The sequence below is a fragment of the Nelumbo lutea genome, chromosome 1 (assembly GCF_056320005.1).
Source record: "Nelumbo lutea isolate HS-2025 chromosome 1, American lotus-T2T, whole genome shotgun sequence".
Classification (NCBI taxonomy): Eukaryota; Viridiplantae; Streptophyta; class Magnoliopsida; order Proteales; family Nelumbonaceae; genus Nelumbo; species Nelumbo lutea.
In genome coordinates, this window is record NC_142684.1 from 6,328,428 (window position 1) to 6,346,388 (window position 17,961).

Sequence of the window (17,961 nt, forward strand, 5' to 3'; positions counted from 1 at the left end):
CTAACTAGATATCGATATGATAAAATGCCTCTTTATGGGAGCTTAATTAGAAGAGCTTTATTAAATTTCTATATTTCTCAAGGGCAGGCAACAAGGTACTAAATGCTCTTCCCTTTTTCTTTATGCGGTCAATAAGCCCAAATTTTAGAATGGTTTTTATCATTCTGAAAGCAAAAGTTTGGGAGTTAAAGTGGAAAAGAGGCTTATTTTATGAGATGGGGACTTCTGAAGTGCTTGAATATTGCATTCTTTTCCATGGGGTATTAGATAGAAAAAGGCTTGGGTCTGCATGGAGAGAGGAGAGAGGACACCATGTTTGATTCTGTTCATTGTGACCGATGCTGTAGCCAACTTCCCAATTTATTTCCTGTCCACCTTTAGAATACCATCTAGGATAGCAGGTTACCTGGAAAACCTTATGGGGAATTTTTTTGTGGGAGTTTGGGGATGAGAAGAGGGACCATCTAGTGAAGTGGGACAAGTTAGTAAAACGAAGGAGAAGGGAGGACTAGGTACAGGGAACCTGATTCTTAGGAATACCTCTTTACTAGGTAAGTGGCTCTGGAGGTTTCCATTGGAAAGAGATAGGATGTGGCATAAGGTCATTGAAAGCATTCATGGGATGATGAACAATGGCTGGGATGCAAAGATGGCCCTTTCTTCAACTTCAAGTTCTCCTTGGAAAGCAACCCAAAAGCTATACCCAGTCTATTAATTTTATTAGCTTTGATGTGGGGGTGTGGCTCAAGGGTTCTTTTTTGGGAAGACATTTGGTTGGTTGATATTTCTCTTAGTTCCCTTTTCCTGGGCCTTTATTCCGTGTTTGACTAAAGGTGTCAACCAATCTCGAGATTTTCACCTTCTCTTCTTCGGCTGTAAGGTGGGATTTTGATTTTAGAAGGGGGCTGAGAGATAATGAGTGTGAGACCCTTATTCAGTTGTTAGATAAACTCAAGTTTGCTTTCTTGGTTCAAATTGTGGAGGACACTAGAGTCTGGACTACCTCCCCCGATGGTATTTTTACTTGTTCCTCTTTTTTCAATTAACTTTTGCAAAAAATTTCCTAGTGAAAGAGATTTGGAGTAAGCCCATACCACCTAAAGTTCAAGCACTATGCTAAGAGGTTTTTCTTGGAAAGGTGAACGCATGTGATATGCTTCAAAACAGGAGGCTGAATAAATGTCTTTCCCCACATGTGTGTTTTCTATGTTTTGAAAATGGTGAATCCTTACCCTATTTACTAATCTCTTATCCTTTTTGTTTCTTTTTGGTTGCAAGTGGATAATTCACCAGGATGTAGTGAGTCTCTTTATTCCAAATTTCCTAAGACATCCAACAAAAAGAGGGAGAACAATATGGAAGACAATTAAAGCTGTTATGTTGTGGACCATTTGGGAGGAGAAGAATGCAAGAATATTTAATGAGAAGCTCAGGTCAAAGGAGGACTAGGTTGACATAATAAAACAAAAGTGGCTCATTGGGTAAAAAACTCTTGACACCTTCCAATGTTTTACAGTGACTGATATATAAGGGCTTGGAATGAGGTGGCACACTCCTCTAAAGAAAAGGAAAGAGAGATGATGGAATGGAAGCCGCCAACAACAGATAAGATAAAGTTAAATTTTGATGGGATCTCTATGGGAAACTCAGGGATGGCAAGTATTGGTGGTGAGTTTAGAGACTCCTCAAGTGCAGTACTGGCTATGTACTCAGGACCTATAGGAGAAGGGGACTTATTAAAGGCTGAACTGATGGCACTTTTGCAAGGCCTAAAACTTGCTACGCAATCCAATTTTAGAAATCTAGAAGTTGTGGGAGATACAAAAGTGGTTATTTCTTGGATCACTTCAGTAGAAATCTTGCTGAATTAAAAATCTGTGAAAGAAAAGATGTTTTCTTGAAGAAGAGAAGAGAGAAGAAGAAGAAGAGGAAGAGGTTTGAGAGTGAAAAGAGAGCTCTTAATTTGGCCGCCTCCTTCACTAGTATTTATATTAAAAATATAAAGTGGAGTACAATGACAAATATGCCCTTATATGGCGGCAAGCATCTAAAACTGCATAAAACACTAAAAAGGCAATCAACAAAGGGCCCAACAAGAGTGCTGTGGTCCCCACTTCCTATCTAAACATTAAACATATAAAATATTACTGCTAAATCTGCACAAAACTGATTAAATTCTCAACACTCCCCCTCAAGTTGGGAGTAAATGTCACACATTCCCAATTTGCGTAGGTCATGTTCAAGCTTGTTCTTTGCAACTCCTTTAGTGAGGACATCAACCAACTGCAATTCTGAAGAGACATAAGGCAAGCAACTCTTATGAAGTGCCTATCAACTTCAATGTGTTTTATCCTGTCTTGCTGAATTGGATTATGGGCAATATTGATTGCAACTTGGTTGTCATAGTATAACATCATAGGTTCCTCTACTTTTATCCCAATCTCACTCAGTAGGGATCTAACCGAAAGTAGTTCTGAAACACCATGAGCCATGGATCTATATTCAGCCTCTGCACTTGATCTAGCCACAATTGCCTGTTTTTTTACTCTTCCATGGAGTCAGGTTTCCACCCACAGAGGTACATACCCTTGATGTAGATCTCCTGTCATCTAAACAACCTGCCCAATCTGCACCTGTATAGGACTCCAGTTTCAAAATTTCATGGTCTGAGAAAAGAATATCTCTATCGGGGTGCTTCTTTAGGTATGCAAGTATTTTTTCAATGGCTTCCCAGTGCTGAACCCAAGGTGCATGCATGTACTGACTCACAACATTGACAACATAGGAGATATCTGGACGTGTTATACACAAATATAATAGTTGGCCTACCATTCTCTGATATCTCCCCACATCCTTAACCAACTCACCATCCACAACATTAATTCTATGATTTGGGTCAATAGGTGTATCAGCTGGTTTGGTTCCCAACTTCCAGTCTCCTGTAGTAGGTCCAGTACATACTTCCTCCGAGAGAGGAAAATCCCATGTTTGGATCTTGCAACCTCAATCCCCAGGAAGTATTTTAGCTCACCAAGATCTTTGATCTCAAACTCTTGCCGTAATGATTTCTTGAGAGAATCAATCTCCTCTAGATCATTTCCTGTAACTACTATATCTTCCACATACACAATTAGAATTGCATCTCTTCTTTCACAAAAAGGGTATGACCAGACTGGGTTTGTGTGTACCCAAAGCGGATAAGTGCCCCTCTGTTTTAGACCATACAATTATTTTTTCAGCTTACAAACCTTTCCTTTACCAACATTTTCATAAAAACTAGATGGGATATCCATATATACCTCCTCCTGCAAATCACCATTAAGGAATGCATTTTTAACATCAAGCTGAAATAGGGGCCATGAATAGGTGGCTACTACAGACAAGAGTATTCAAACTGTAATCATCTTAGTAACTGGTGCAAAGGTCTCCAGATAATCAACACCATAGGTTTGTTTATACCCTTTGGCAACCAACCTTGCCTTATACCTATCTATACTGCCATCAGCCTTGTATTTTACAGTGAACACCCATTTACATCTGATTGTCTCCTTGTCTGGAGGAGAATCAACTATCTCCTAAGTTTGGTTCTTAACCAAGGCTTCCATCTCTTCTTGCATAGCTGTTTTCCAGTCAGGATTGGAGAGAACTTCAGTAATATTCCTAGGTATAGACACAGAATCCAAGGAAGAAAGGAAGGCTTGGTAGGAGGATGATAAGGCATTATAGGAGAGATGGTGTGAGATGCAATGGGCAGTACACTTTCTCTTCCCTTTGCGAAGTGCAATGGGAAGATCAAGGTCAATGGGATCAACTGCAACAATAGTGTTAGGTACAGGAGCATTATCATCAGGAAAAATAACAGGCTCAGGCTCAAGGGGAATACTTGGAATTGTATCTGCTAAATTTGGAACCTTAGAAGGGCTGGTAGAGAGTGGTGCAGGTTCTTCTAGTTGAGCATGTGTAGAATCAACCCTCTTCTAGCGGCAACACTGATAGTGCTTTGTGGGTGCTCATAGTGGATCAGGTAATGGAATTGGCGGAGGTGCTGATGGTAAAGCTGATGGAGAAGGAGGCACAAGAAGAGGAACAAACTATGAGTTCTCCTCCCCAAAACTCTCCCCCTAAGGAGAACCACTAGAGAAAAAGTGTTGAGTTGGGCCTAGTTGTTTTTTATTCTTATTTTAAGCTATTTAGTTAGGAAGTTGTTGGGCTTTAGGCCCATTAGTTTATGTTTCTAACTTGTGACTGTTCAACCACATTAGTAGCCACCCTACTAAGGGCATCCTTGTAATATCTCATTTTTTAAGTTATGTATAAATATAATGAGGGGTTGGCGGCTAGGGATTATTCAACAATCCTGGTTGACTTCATACTCTTTTCTCCCCCTCTTTTCTTCCTTACTACTGGAATCTTTGTCTTCCTCTTTCATTTCACAAGAAATTCAACTAAATCTACAATTAGTGATTTTTACTTGGTATCAGAGCAGGCCGAAGGTTCCTTGAGTTGTTTCCTCATGCAGCCCTAGATCAACCGACTGCATGGTGATTTAAGAGGCTGATCGAAGTTCTCAGGTAAGCCCAGTTTTTTGATTTTTTGATGGATCTGTGTGCCTTGTAGCTGATCTAGGGTTCCTCGTCAAAATTAGGAAAAACTAGAGAAAGGGGAAGAGTCCTGTTTCTGTTGGACTCTTCAATTTTGATCTAGGAAGTGACGCCCTAATTTTTTAGGGTTCCTTGGAGTTTTCTGTAAGGGGCGGTTCAAGTCCCGCCTGATTTGGAGGCTTCTAGAGAGAGCGACTGCCTTTTCTCTCTCTTCTCCGGTCCCACAGAAAAGGAATCTTTTGTGGAAAGATAGTCTAGGACACCAGAAAGGTGTTGTTGGTTCCAGAAGTGTTTCGTTTGATCTTGTTACATATTTCAATTATTTTCTTTACACTTTTTGAGAAGAAAGGAGGGTCACAAAGTTGAAAATAAGCCTGGGAGTGAAATAGGACCAATGGGAGGAGGTGTTGGAGACCTTTTCGGGACTGGGACCATTACTACAGTTAGGTTGGATGGTGCAAATTACTTAGAATGGTCACAATCTGCAAAGATGGCCATTGGTGCTCGTGGGAAATTAGGGTATATTACCTGTGAGGAAGTGAAACCCAAAACTAGCAACTCCCTGTGGGTACAGGAGAAATATGGTGATGACTTGGGCTTTAGGCCCATTCGTTTATGTTTCTAAGTTGTGACTGTTCAGCCACGTTAGTAGCCGCCCTACTAAGGGCATCCTTGTATTATCTCATCTTTTAAGTTAAGTATAAATATAATGAGGGGTTGGCGGCTAGGGATTATTCAACAATCTTGGTTGACTTTTTACTCTTTTCTCCCTCTCTTTTCTTCTCTACTACTGAAATCCTTATCTTCCTCCCCTTTCCTTTCACAAGAAATTCAACTAAATCTACAATCAGTGATTTCTACTAAAAGAAAGCAGACTTAGAAAAAGTAACATCCATAGTGACAAATTTGCTCCCCGACATAGGATCATAACAACAATACCCCTTTTGGTTTTGAACATACCCAAGGAAAACACATTTCTTAGCCTTAGGATCCAATTTCTTGCAATGGGGGCCAAAAATATGAACAAAGGAAACACACCCAAAAACCCTCAAAGGTATATGAAACACCTCCACATCCGGAAAAAAAAGGCTGAATGGCACCTTAAACCCGAAGTATGTAAAGGGACACGATTAATTAAATGTACAACTGTGAGAATTGCATCCCTCTAGAAACGAATAGGAATTGAAGCACACACCATAAGACTTTTTGCCACCTCCACAATGTGTCTATTTTTCCTCTCTGCTACTCCATTCTGTTGCGGTGTATATGCACAACTACTCAAATGAATTACACTTTGCTCCAAAAAGTATGTGGCCAAATTCTTCTCAAAGTATTCTCTGACATTATCTGATCTGAAGACCTTAGTTCTCACTCCAAATTGTGTGAGAACCATATGGTAGAACTGTCATACCAAATTAGGTACCTCATCACGGGATATCATCAAATATGTCCAAGAATAATGTGTGTAATCATCCACAAACAAGAGGAAATAACGGTAGCTACCCATGGAAGGAATATGGTATGGTCCCCATACATTAGTATGAACAACATCAAAAGCAAAAGTACTTATTTTATTACTTGATTTAAAATAATGTCTATAATGCTTTTCCAACTGAGAGCAAGGAAAAAGGCTTCGAAGAGAGGTCCCATTCGATGGGAGAGTTTGTGGAGGTAGACCATTGGAAAAAAGCTTTGAAGATTGAAGCTAAGGAGCTTCTATTTGAGGAACTGAGATTAAATGGTAAGCTGAGCTTGGAAATCAGGGAAGCAAAGAAAGGGATGGTGTTGTTAGAAGGTTTGGGGGTAATTGAAGGGTTCAAGGAGTTTGTGGAAGGTGCAAGTAACAAAGGCAAACAAAATAGCTGGAAAGAGTTTCTCTTAGAAACTGGAAGAAGGTTTGTTGTAAGTGTAAGAGAATCTTTAAAGGTTCTTTTATTTCTTTGACAGAATTTTTTGGCAAGGGTAGGAAGCAGATGGTCTGTTTCCCAGAGGGAAGGAAGAGTCAGGGCTGGAAGGCAGTTCATGGGGTCTTATGTGAACTGCCGCAACGTTTGGGTGCTAAAAGAGGAGTAACAGTAAAAAGGAAGATAAGCAGTTCTACTAGTTCGGTGAGCAATAATAAGCAAGAGACTCTTATAGTGGCAGCTGGGGCAGGTAAATACAGAATGGGAGTAAACATACAGAGAGGAGATTGGGAAAGTAAACTGATAGTTAAAGCTTCAGCTCACATTCTAGACTGGAGGAAAGTTGTAGATCTGTTAGTAGAAGATCAAGACTGCAATCAGTCTTGAGCCCTAATAAATTTTAGGTTAAGAAAAGCAGAAGAAAAGTGATAGAAAGGAGAAGGAAGAGAAGAGAAACAGGGGAACACAAGGGTTTGAAAGGAGGGACAGATTCTAACACTTCTGCCGCCGCCACTCTCTTTAGTATTTATAGGTTATGTTCAGTACATAGAGGAAAGGACAGATCTGCCCTTAGTACTTACGTGACAAATAAAGTAAATAAAAACTGAAATAAACAATAGCTGGAATAGCAAAGTGATCCCAACTGACACTACTATGATTGAAACAAATAATTACACATGCTGTCCTACGAACACAATGGGGACCACTGCTGTGGGGCCCACATCAGTGTTCTCTACACTCCCCCTCAAGTTGGGAGTAGATATTTATCATTCCCAACTTGGATATGTCTGTCTCTAACTTCTTCCTCGGTACAACCTTGGTGAGGATATCCGCGAGCTGCATATTAGATGTGATATACGGGAGACACACTTCTTGTGATGTGACCCTCTCTCGCACAAAATGTCGATCAATTTCGATATGTTTAGTTCTGTCATGCTGCACTGGGTTGTGGGCTATATTAATAGCTGCCTGATTATCACAATACAACATTAAGGGCTTTTCATAGTCAATACCCAACTTTTCGAGTAGTGATCTCAGCCACTCCGTTAGCCATTGACCTGTATTCCGCTTCAGCACTAGAGCGGGAATAACATTCTGCTTCTTACTCCTCCAAGAGACAAGGTTACCTCCCACAAGGGCACAATATCCAGAGGTAGACCTTCTGTCATCAACACTCCCAGCCCAATCGGCATCTGTATAGACCTCCACCTTCATGTGATTATTGTTCTTGAGCAGTATACCTCTACCGGGCATCTCTTCAAGTATGCTAATATTCTCTCTGCCGCAAGGAGATGAGAAGTTCTAGGCGAATGCATGTACTGGCTAACAACACTAACTGCATAACTGATATCTAGCCGAGTGAGGCAGAGATATAGGAGCTTTCCAACCAATCGTTGGAACATAACTTTGTCTTCTAGAGGCTCCCCGCCCTCTGCACTAATCTTGTGATTCTGTTCGATGGGTGTATCAGCAGGCTTAACACCCAACTTTCTAGTTTCCGCCAACAGATCTAGAACATATTTTCTCTGAGAGATAAAAATCCCCTGTTTAGATCTAGCAACCTCAATACCCAAAAAATACCGTAGTGCATCAAGATCTTTCACCTCAAACTCTTGATGAAGGAGCTATTTGAGGGACTCAATCTCATGGCTATCATTTCCTGTCACCACAATATCATCAACATATACTACAAGTAGTGTCAGAGAGGACTCCACCCTCTTGATGAACAATGTATGATCTGACTGGGCCTGTACATAACCAAACTTTCCAAGGGCTAATCTGAACCTATCAAACCAGGCTCTAGGTGACTGCTTCAAACCATACAATGCCTTGTTCGGTCGGCAAACCTTCTTACCTGTCTTTGTATCATAGAATCCAGGAGGCAACTGCATGTAGACCTCTTCCTGTAAGTCTTCATTCAGAAAGGCATTTTTAACATCCATCTGGAACAAGGGCCAAGAATGATTTGCTGCGAGGGATAATAGAACTCGGATGGTGGTCATCTTGGCTACTGGGGCAAAGGTCTCCAAGTAGTCTATACCATAAGTCTGGGTGAACCCCTTTGTGACCAACTGGGCTTTGTACTTTTCAATAGAGCCATCAGCATTATGCTTCACAGTGAATACCCATCTACATCCAACCGGTTTCTTTCCTTTTAGTAGGTCAACCAGTGCCCAAGTATTATTCTTCAACAGGGCATCCATTTCGACTTGCATTGCATCTTTCCATTATGGAACTGATAAGGCTTCTTGCACTGTTCTTGGAATAGGGACATTGGTAATGGAAGTGAGATAGGACCGGTAAGAGGGAGATAGGCGATCATAGGATAAGAACTGTGAGATGCTGGGAGCTGTAGATGTGGTGCAATGCCGTTTCCCTTTGCGGACGACAATAGGGAGATCAAGATCATTCACAAGAGGGGAAGTGGCAACAATGGAAGGTGTCTCAGTAGGCTCTGGATCTGGAGCCGCAGAAGGAACTGGAGTTGGCCGGGATTGCCGATGACTAGGATCAACCTGCCTGCATCGCCTATGATAGACTCTCAACTCCTGATCCCTCTGACCACCCTCACCACTACAGCCTTCATCACCCAGTGGAATAGGTAAAGGAACAGCCCCACTCCCACTGCGCTCCCCCTGAGGAAAGAGACTCAAAATCCCACTCTCACTGCTCTCTCCCTGAGGAGAAACCCTAGGATAATAGGGTGTCTCCTCAAAGAAGGTGACATCCATGGAGACAAACCTTTTCCCTGAAACCGAATCATAGTAGCAATAACCCTTTTGAGTTTGTGCATAACCGAGGAAAATGCATTTGGAGGCCTTAGGTTCAAACTTGGAATGATGAGGCCCGAGAAGCTGAACGAAACAGGTACAACCAAAGGTTTTAAGTGGAACAATGAACAACTCCTCGTCTGGGTGTAGAAGGGAAAAAGGGGTTTTCATACCAAGAACCCGAGAAGGAACCTGATTAATGAGATATACTGTCGTGAGGATAGCATCACCCCAGAAGCGAATAGGTACATTGGAGGTAAACATAATGCTTCTAGCCACCTCCAAGATGTGCTTATTCTTCCTTTCGGCAACGCCGTTCTGTTGCGGTGTATGAGGGCAAGTGCTCTGGTGAATAACTCCATGGCTAAGAAGGTAGGAGGTCAATGGCTTAGCAAAGTATTCCTTTGCATTATCAGATCTAAGGACTTTGATTTTGGCCCCAAACTGAGTGAGAGTCATCTGATGGAAGTTTTGGATCATAGCAGGAACCTCATCCCGAGAACGCATAAGATAGACCCAAGAAAAGCGGGTATGGTCATCAACAAACAGTAGAAAATATCTGTACCCACCCATAGAAGAGATGTGATATGACCCCCAAACATCAGTATGCACAATACCAAAAGAAGAATTACTCCTTTTATTACTCAAAGAATAAGAAGCTCTACAATGTTTGGCAAACTCACAACTCTCACACTCAACTTTGATAACTCAACAGACTCAAATAAAGCTGGAAACAGACTCTTCAAAGACCTGAAAGACAAATGACCTAATCGATTATGCCAAAGCATAACTGGACTCATCGACTGAGAAACAAAGGACTTCTTATCCACTGACTCCTCCCGACGAGAACTCTCTCCAAGCAGATAGATCCCATTCGTCTCACGGCCAGTCCCAATCACCTTCCTCGTCTCCAAGTCCTAAAAAACACATCGGTCAGGGAAAAATGTTACTGAATAGTTCATGTATTTGGTAATACTACTGACTGAAAGCAGGTTAGCATCAAGCTTAGGAACATGCAAGACAGAAGATAAAGAGATAGTATCCGATAGCTTGATGTCACCCTTGCCCGAAATGGGAACAAGGGAGCCATCAGCAATGGATAAGAAGTGAACAATGATGGCAAGCTAGTCATATGGTCGGATGCACCTGAATCTATTACCCAGTAGTGGTCAGTATTACCTGGAGCTGAGGCATGGTAAGCTGAGGCTCGAGTGCCTGAATGTGCAAACACAGATGTGGCAGGAGCTGATGGTGACTGAGACGGCTGAGCTGAACTCCCAACTTCCTTTTCCAACTGTATGAGGGCAGCCCGAACAGCGGTTAAGGTCTCTAGGGATGTGCCTGATGAGGATGCTGAATCAGTGTTCACGGCCACATGAGCATTACCCTTCTTATTTCTTAGTTTTGCTGGGACCAAGTGAGGATGTAGCTTCCAACAAGTATCTTTTGTGTGCTTGGGTTTCTTGTAATGTTCACATATCAGGTCCCGTTTATCTTCCTTCTTCCAGTCCCTTTCTGGATCACCCCCTGACTTAGGTTTAACAGCTGTCAAGGCCGGGAAAGGGGGCTGAGGCTGCATCATGACTTTTCTCCTGGTCTCTTCACTATGCACCAGGGAGTATGCTTGAGAGAGGGTCACACTATCTCTGGTCAGTATCTGTTGCCGCACAATGTCATATTCTGAATTCAAGCCAGCTTGAAACTCAAACACCCTATTTGTCTCGACTTGCTTTTTGTGAGTCTATGCATCTTTGGGACTCTCCCACTCAAGGATCTCTAGATGGTCAATATCATGCCACAAGGATTTCAAGGTAGAGAAGTAGACAGAAACTGGCTTCTCTCCTTGTTTAAGGCTGTTCACCTCACACTTCAGTTCATAGGCTCTGGCAACATTAAGGGGTTGGGAATAGGTTTCTTTCACAACATCCCATTATCTCCTTGGCTGTCTTTGCTCACAAGTAATTTCGGCTGATATGTGGCTGCATAGAATTACACAGCCATGCCATAACCAAATAGTTCTCTTGAACCCACTTGGTGTATGTTGGGTCCTCCTTGGAAGGTTCTTTCGCATCTCCCAAGAGGTAACCCAGTTTTCCCCTTCCTCCAATGGCCATCATGGCTGATTGAGTCCATTCCATGTAATTTTACCCATCAAATCTCACAGTTGTAATCTGAAACCCGATTTCAGATACACTACCATAACTGCTGTTCCCAAAACTACTTTCTCCCTGATTTTTAAACTCCATCTTTGGGGAAGAATCAGTAGCTACAAACTGTTAGAGCCACTACACCAGAAAATAGCACTTGGACAATCGGTCACAACCAGAAAACAATATGAAATCAATGCAGGTCTGATCTGAAACCAATCTGTAATCACAGTATATGCATGAACTAGTGCAGGCCTGATCTGAAACCAATCGGCAATCACAGTATATGCAGGAAACCAATACCAATCTGATCTGAAATCAATTGGCAAGCACAGTACCAGGCAGTCTGTCAAGTTTTTTATCCCCTAGAAGAGCAATCTGAGATGCTATTTTCTGAAACCAGCTTAGAGAGCAATCTGAGATGTAGGAGCAGAATTAGGGTTTCAATCGTAGGTCTGAAATAAGTGCTCAGCCGCACTCTCCAAGCAGTCTGTACAGTTAGGACCTGTCGTAGGGTCAATATGAAACCCTAAAACTGATCACCTCTGAGAGAAGGGGGTTCAGCCCAACAGTCAAACCCAAGATTAAAGGAAAAAACTTGAAAGCAGTTCGGCCTTTCCTTCTAGATAGGTCCAACCTGTCTCGACTGATAGTAGTCTCTGGAAACTAAATAAAACTTACTTATGGAATGCTGTTCACTGCCTTCCAGGGTTCTTCTTCCTGATTACCAACTCTCTGCAAGCCGCGACAAGTCCTCAACAGCTGCGAACCTCTCCTGGTAATCTCCAAGAATCAGCCGACGGATACTTCTTCATAAGTTTCCAGCCCTAGCTAGTCCTCATGTGGTCGGCTGGACTAGACACACATGAGAAGCCCTAGATAGGCTCTGATACCAAGTAGAAGATAAAGACTGCAATCAGTCTTGAACCCTAATAGATTTTAGGTTAAGAAAAGCAGAAGAAAAGTGAGAGAAAGGAGAAGGAAGAGAATAGAAACAGGGGAACACAAGGGTTTGAAAGGAGGGACAGATTCTAACCCCTCTGCCGCCACCACTCTCTTTAGTATTTATAGGTTATGTTCAGTACATAGAGGAAAGGACAGATCTGCCCTTAGTACTTACATGACAAATGAAGTAAATAAAAACTGAAATAGCAAACTGATCCCAACTGACACTACTATGTCTGAAACAAATAATTACACATGCTGTCCTACGAACACAGTGGGGACCACTGCTGTGGGTCCCACATCAGTGTTCTCTACACTGTTAACAGCAAGCTTGAAGTTGAAGAGTTCATTTATTTTAACACCTTTTAATATAGACAAGGCTTTGCTGGACTTGCTTGAGAATAGAGTAGAAATTGAGGCATTAAATATCCAAGTTGAACTTGGAAATCTCACATTATCAAGATGGTGTCCGGGATCAAACTCCAAAGATTTCTTTGTTGAAGATGGAGTGCTGGTGCGTTTCTTAGGCCTTCCCTTTCACTTGTGGAAGCAAGAAATTGCTGAAGCCATTGCTCTGATGTGTGGAGGATCACTAGGGGGTGTCTTTTGGGAGATCTTTTTCTGCTTCCATTTTATTGAATGGAGTAAAACCTGAGGAGATTCCTCGGAAGATAGAGGTGCTAGTTGAAGGACAATGTTACTCAGTGTGGCTGGCTTCATCCGTTGAATCTGTGCTTTGGAAAGAGGCTTGTAGGGAGGGAGATGAGAAGGTAGAAGAAGAAGAACTGCGTGGCAAGAAAGGATTGGATGATTCAAACAAGAAAAGCACTTTCACTAAAATGGAAAAACAAATGCTGGAGAAACAAAAAGGTAGCATTCAGGGGGTGGGTCTTATGCGTGTGGAAGCAGTGAACAGTCTGGAGGGTGGCAGGTCTTTTTCACAGGTTGTAACTGGCACCAATCTGGCTTTCTTAAACAAGGAAAAGGGGTTGGTCCAGGGAAGAATTGAACCTAGTCCTGATAAAACCAAACCGCCTGGGGTTAGACGTGCGTGACCCTTTTAAAAGTCACGTGAAGTCGCGGTTTATTAAGAATGGGCCAAAGCCAAAGCCCATGTGGAATGATACTGTTGTTAATAAAGGCCCAAATGGGTCAGCGGGCCTGACCCAGTCATTTAAAAAGGCACGTGAGCCTTTAAAGAGTCACATGACTGGGGTTATTACTAAGGTAGACGACAGAAACCGTCTATTGTTGTCTTCCTCAAGCTCTTCGACTTCTGAGAAGAGTTCTTCCCAGGCCGCTGTTTCGAAGATGCCTTCTTAGTTGGCTAGCTCTCTACAGTGGTGTCCAGTGAAAAGAGCTCAGCGATTTTCTCCTGATCGTCGTAATCCGCGCTCTGTCAAAAGCAGCAATCCAGAGAAATGTAACCCAAATCTCTCGTCTGATGAGGAAGATTGCTATGTTTCGGATTCTGAAACCGAGGATACTTTGAGCCTTGGCAGCATTGACTTCTCTCAAACAAAGGACCCCTTTGAAGATGACAGTCTAAACACTGAAGTGCTGTTCCTAGAGGAAGACGATTGTGGTTCTTTGTTAGGATTTCAAGCGGCAGCTTCCTCCCCCCCCCCGCCAGGATGTACTTCACATAAGGATTGTTTGGGTTCAATGACTGTTACGGAAGTTGCACAGGGGACATCTACTGCAACAAACAAATCCACTTGTGGACTGCAACATGCTCAGGTTATCTAGGGGATCAGAACTCATTACTGTCGTTCAACGCAGAATCACCGGTTAGGGGGCAACCCTCAAAGGTAGCTTCGGTTGCATTGGTTAATACAGATTTGACTGAACCTAAACAACTTCCAAAGATCAATCAATCAGGGGAACCAGACCTAGATTTGATACCTCCGATAGCACATTCTGCTCCTATTCCCACTATGCCAGTTCCCTTTGAGTCAGGTACACCTGTGGATTTGTTTTCTGGTACTAACAAGGGTCCTATGCCTGCAACAGGTACTTTGGCCTCTCAGCCAGAAGGAATGGCCAATGGAGGGGAGAGTGGGAATGTGGCTAAGGGTTGTGGAGAAGAGGAGGGGGAGTCTTTATCAAAAAGGAAGCAGGAAGAAGAATTAGAGAGAATATGGAAGCGGATTTATGCTCTCTTGGAGGATTATAAAGAGAAAGAAGAGCAAATGGAGGTTACCCCTACAAAATTGGAACAAAAGGAGGGGAATAGAGAGAGCTTTAAAAGTGCTGGAGTAGATAAAAGTAGGAAAAAAGAGAAAAAATCAGAGGTGGAAAGGCTAATCTCAGATATTGAGTTTAATGGCCGAGGGGAGTGAAGAAAGGGTCTCAAGTAAAGGGGGATAAGGGTGTTTGGGAGGGAGTTCTACTATTTCCTAATGAAAATCATAAGATGGAATGTGAGGGGCTTAGGAAGTGCAAGGAAGAGAGGACTAATAAAAGAGATGCTTAGAAGGGAAAGGCCTGATGTGGTTATGCTACAAGAGACAAAATTAGAAGGGATGGATAGAAGGTGGGCTAGAAGTGTGTGGAAATCAAGAGGGATTAGTTAGGCTTCAACTCCCTCTTGGGGAGCTTCAGGGGGGATAATTACCTTGTGGAAAGAAGATGTGGTAGAAGCAGTTGAGGAATTAGTAGGTAACTTCTCTGTGTCTCTGAAATTCAAAATGGCGGAGGGTGATTTTACTTGGCTGCTAACCAATGTGTATGGGCCCAATGATTACAAAGAGAGGAATGAATTGTGGGAGTTGTATGACATTCAAGGGTTATGGGAAGGTCCTTGGTGCTTAGGTGGAGATTTCAATGTTATTCTGTTCACAACAGAGTCAAATAACCCTCGTCAATCCATCACTACTAGCATGAGGAAATTCAATGATTTTATTAACTCTTGTGAGCTGAAGGAGATTCCTCTTTTGCAAGCCAATTTTACCTAGTCCAACTTTCAGGAGAACCCAACATGTTCGAAGCTGGATAGATTCTTGTTCAATGAAGCCTAGGAGAATCAATGGAGGAGGTTGATGGCTAAAGGGTTACCTAGAGTTACTTCGGATCACTGCCCTATTCAGTTAGGAGAGGAACCATTAAGACTCTGGACCTAGACCCTTTAGATTTGAGAATATGTGGTTGATCCAGACTTTGTAAAAAATATTGAGAGCTGGTGGAGTGAAGAGCTAAGGGGGGTGCAGTGGAAAGGAGTTCGTTTTCATAGAAAACTAAGGAACTTGAGGACAAAATTGAAAGCCTGGAACAGGGACCAATTTGGGAGGTTAGAGGATTTAAAATCTTCCTTGTTGACTCAGATTGAAGAATTGGACAAAAAGGAATCCCAAAGGACTGTGAATGCACAAGAACGAGAGTTGAGATGGAATTTAAAGAAGGAATTAGAAGAGGTCCTGTTGTGAGAAGAGATTTCATGGAGGCAAAAATCAAGGTTTAAATGGATCAATGAAGGAGATGGGAACACAAAATTTTTTCATGCGATGGCCAATGGGAGGAGGAGGAAAAATTTTGTAGGACAACTTGAGATCGATGGAGAGGAAATCTCCTCTCAAGAAGAGATAGCTAGATGCTTTGTAGATCATTTTAAGTCAATTCTGAGAAGACCTCTTGATTGTAGGGTGGAAGTGGATGGTCTAGATTGGCTACGTTTTTCTGAGAGGGAGAGGGGATGGCTGGAAAGGAATTTTGAGGAGGAAGAGATCAGACAAGTAGTTTTCCTAATGGATAGATCTAAGGCTCCTGGGCTAGATGGATTCACGATGGCCTTTTATCAAGATTGTTGGGACATAGTTAAAAATTATTTATTTAAGGTCTTCAGGGAGTTTGAGGATAATCATGTTGTTAGCCCTGGAGTCAATGCTAATTTTGTAGCTCTTTTTCCCAAGAAGGCTGTCGCTAAACGTCCTAAGGACTTTAGACCAATCATCTTGGTGACTAGTGTTTACAAAATTTTGGCTAAGGTATTATCCTTGAGGATTAAAGTGGTACTTCCCTCTCTAATTAGTCAAGTTCAAGGTGCGTTTGTACAAAGCAAACAAATAGTAGATCAGATTTTGATAGCTAATGAATGTGTGGAGGAGATGAAGAGATCAGGTAAGAAGGACTTTGTTTGCAAATTGGATCTTGAAAAAGCCTATGATATGGTGGACTGGAGCTTCCTCTTAGAGGTGCTAAGTAAGTGTGGATTTGGGGAAAGATGGTGCAAGTGGATCAAGGGTTGTCTCACTTCTTGCCATTATTCTATCATTGTCAATGGAGTAGTTAAGGATTTCTTCCCAGCTTGTAGAGGCCTAAGACAAGGTGATCCACTCTCCCCCTTTTTATTCACTCTTGTTGCTGATGCGTTAAGTAGATTGGTATCAAAAGCAGACAGGGAGGAGGTTGTGAGTGGTTGGAGAATCGGAAGAAATAGTGTGCCTGTGACTCACCTTCAGTTTGCAGATGATACTATAATCTTTTGTAAAGGAAGTGATTTGAGGAAGGTTAGGAACCTTAAGAATTTTATTATTTTTTTTGAAAAGGCCTCAAATCTAAAAATCAACCTTGAAAAAAGTTGTGTGGTGGGAGTCAATATGGTTGCTCAAGAAATAGAAGCTATTGCAGGTTGCTTAGAGTGCTCCACCTCTTCCTGGCCCTCAACTTATCTAGGTCTTCCCCTAGGAGGTAACCCAAAGGAAAGCCGCTTTTGGATCCCTGTTGTGGAAAAGTTTGGTAAGAAGTTGGCAAGCTGGAAAAAGAATTATATCTCTGTGGGGGGTAGAGTGACTTTGATCAAATCCACACTTGCTATTTTATCGGTCTACTTTTTGTCTGTCTTTAAGATTCCTGCTAGGGAAGCTAAGAGGTTAGAGAAAATGATGAGGGACTTCTTGTGGGAGCCGGGGCAAGAGAAGAAGGATCATTTGGTTAGATGGGAGATAGTTAGTCGAAGTAAGGAGGAAGGAGGATTAGGAATAGGGAATATCACTTTCAAGAATGTAGCCCTTCTAGGTAAGTGGTTGTGGAGGTGGCCTTTAGAGAGGGAGAGGTTATGGCATGAAGTGGTGGCAAGTATCCATGGCTATTTCGGAAATGGTTGGGATGCAGGGGTATCTAGACGGACAACTCTTGCAACACCTTGGAAGGCAATTCATGGCATCCTCCCATAGTTTCTACGCTTTGTAAGGTATGATGCTTGCTCTGGGACATATTCTTTTTTGGGAAGACACTTGGGTGGGAAATTTGCCCCTTAAGGATCTATTCGCTTCTCTCTTCTCTATTTCCCTTTATAAAAAAGAACCAGTGTCTTCCTTTATTTTTCCCCTGTATACCCCTTTGTCGACAAATTGGGACCTTGGATTCTGTAGAGGGTTGAGGGACGAGGAATTCTTATCAATTTCTGAGCTCCTATTGTTACTTGATTCTGCTTGCCTGGACTCATTAAATCTTGATGGGAGGATTTGGACTTTGACTCCAAAAGGGCTGTTTACTTGTGCTTCTTTCTTTAATTACCTCTGCTCGAGTTATTCTCCTCGGGCTTTCCCAGTTAAGGAAGTTTGGTCTAGGCCTATTCCCCCAAAAATTGTTGTAT

The 17,961-nt window shown here is 42.2% G+C and overlaps 1 protein-coding gene across 4 annotated transcripts in view; it reads left to right on the forward strand.

The window, feature by feature from the left end:
- LOC148873339 (proteinaceous RNase P 1, chloroplastic/mitochondrial-like) overlaps positions 1–17,961 on the forward strand; it is an 82,257-nt gene that overhangs the window by 2,015 nt on the left and 62,281 nt on the right. The window lies entirely within an intron of this gene.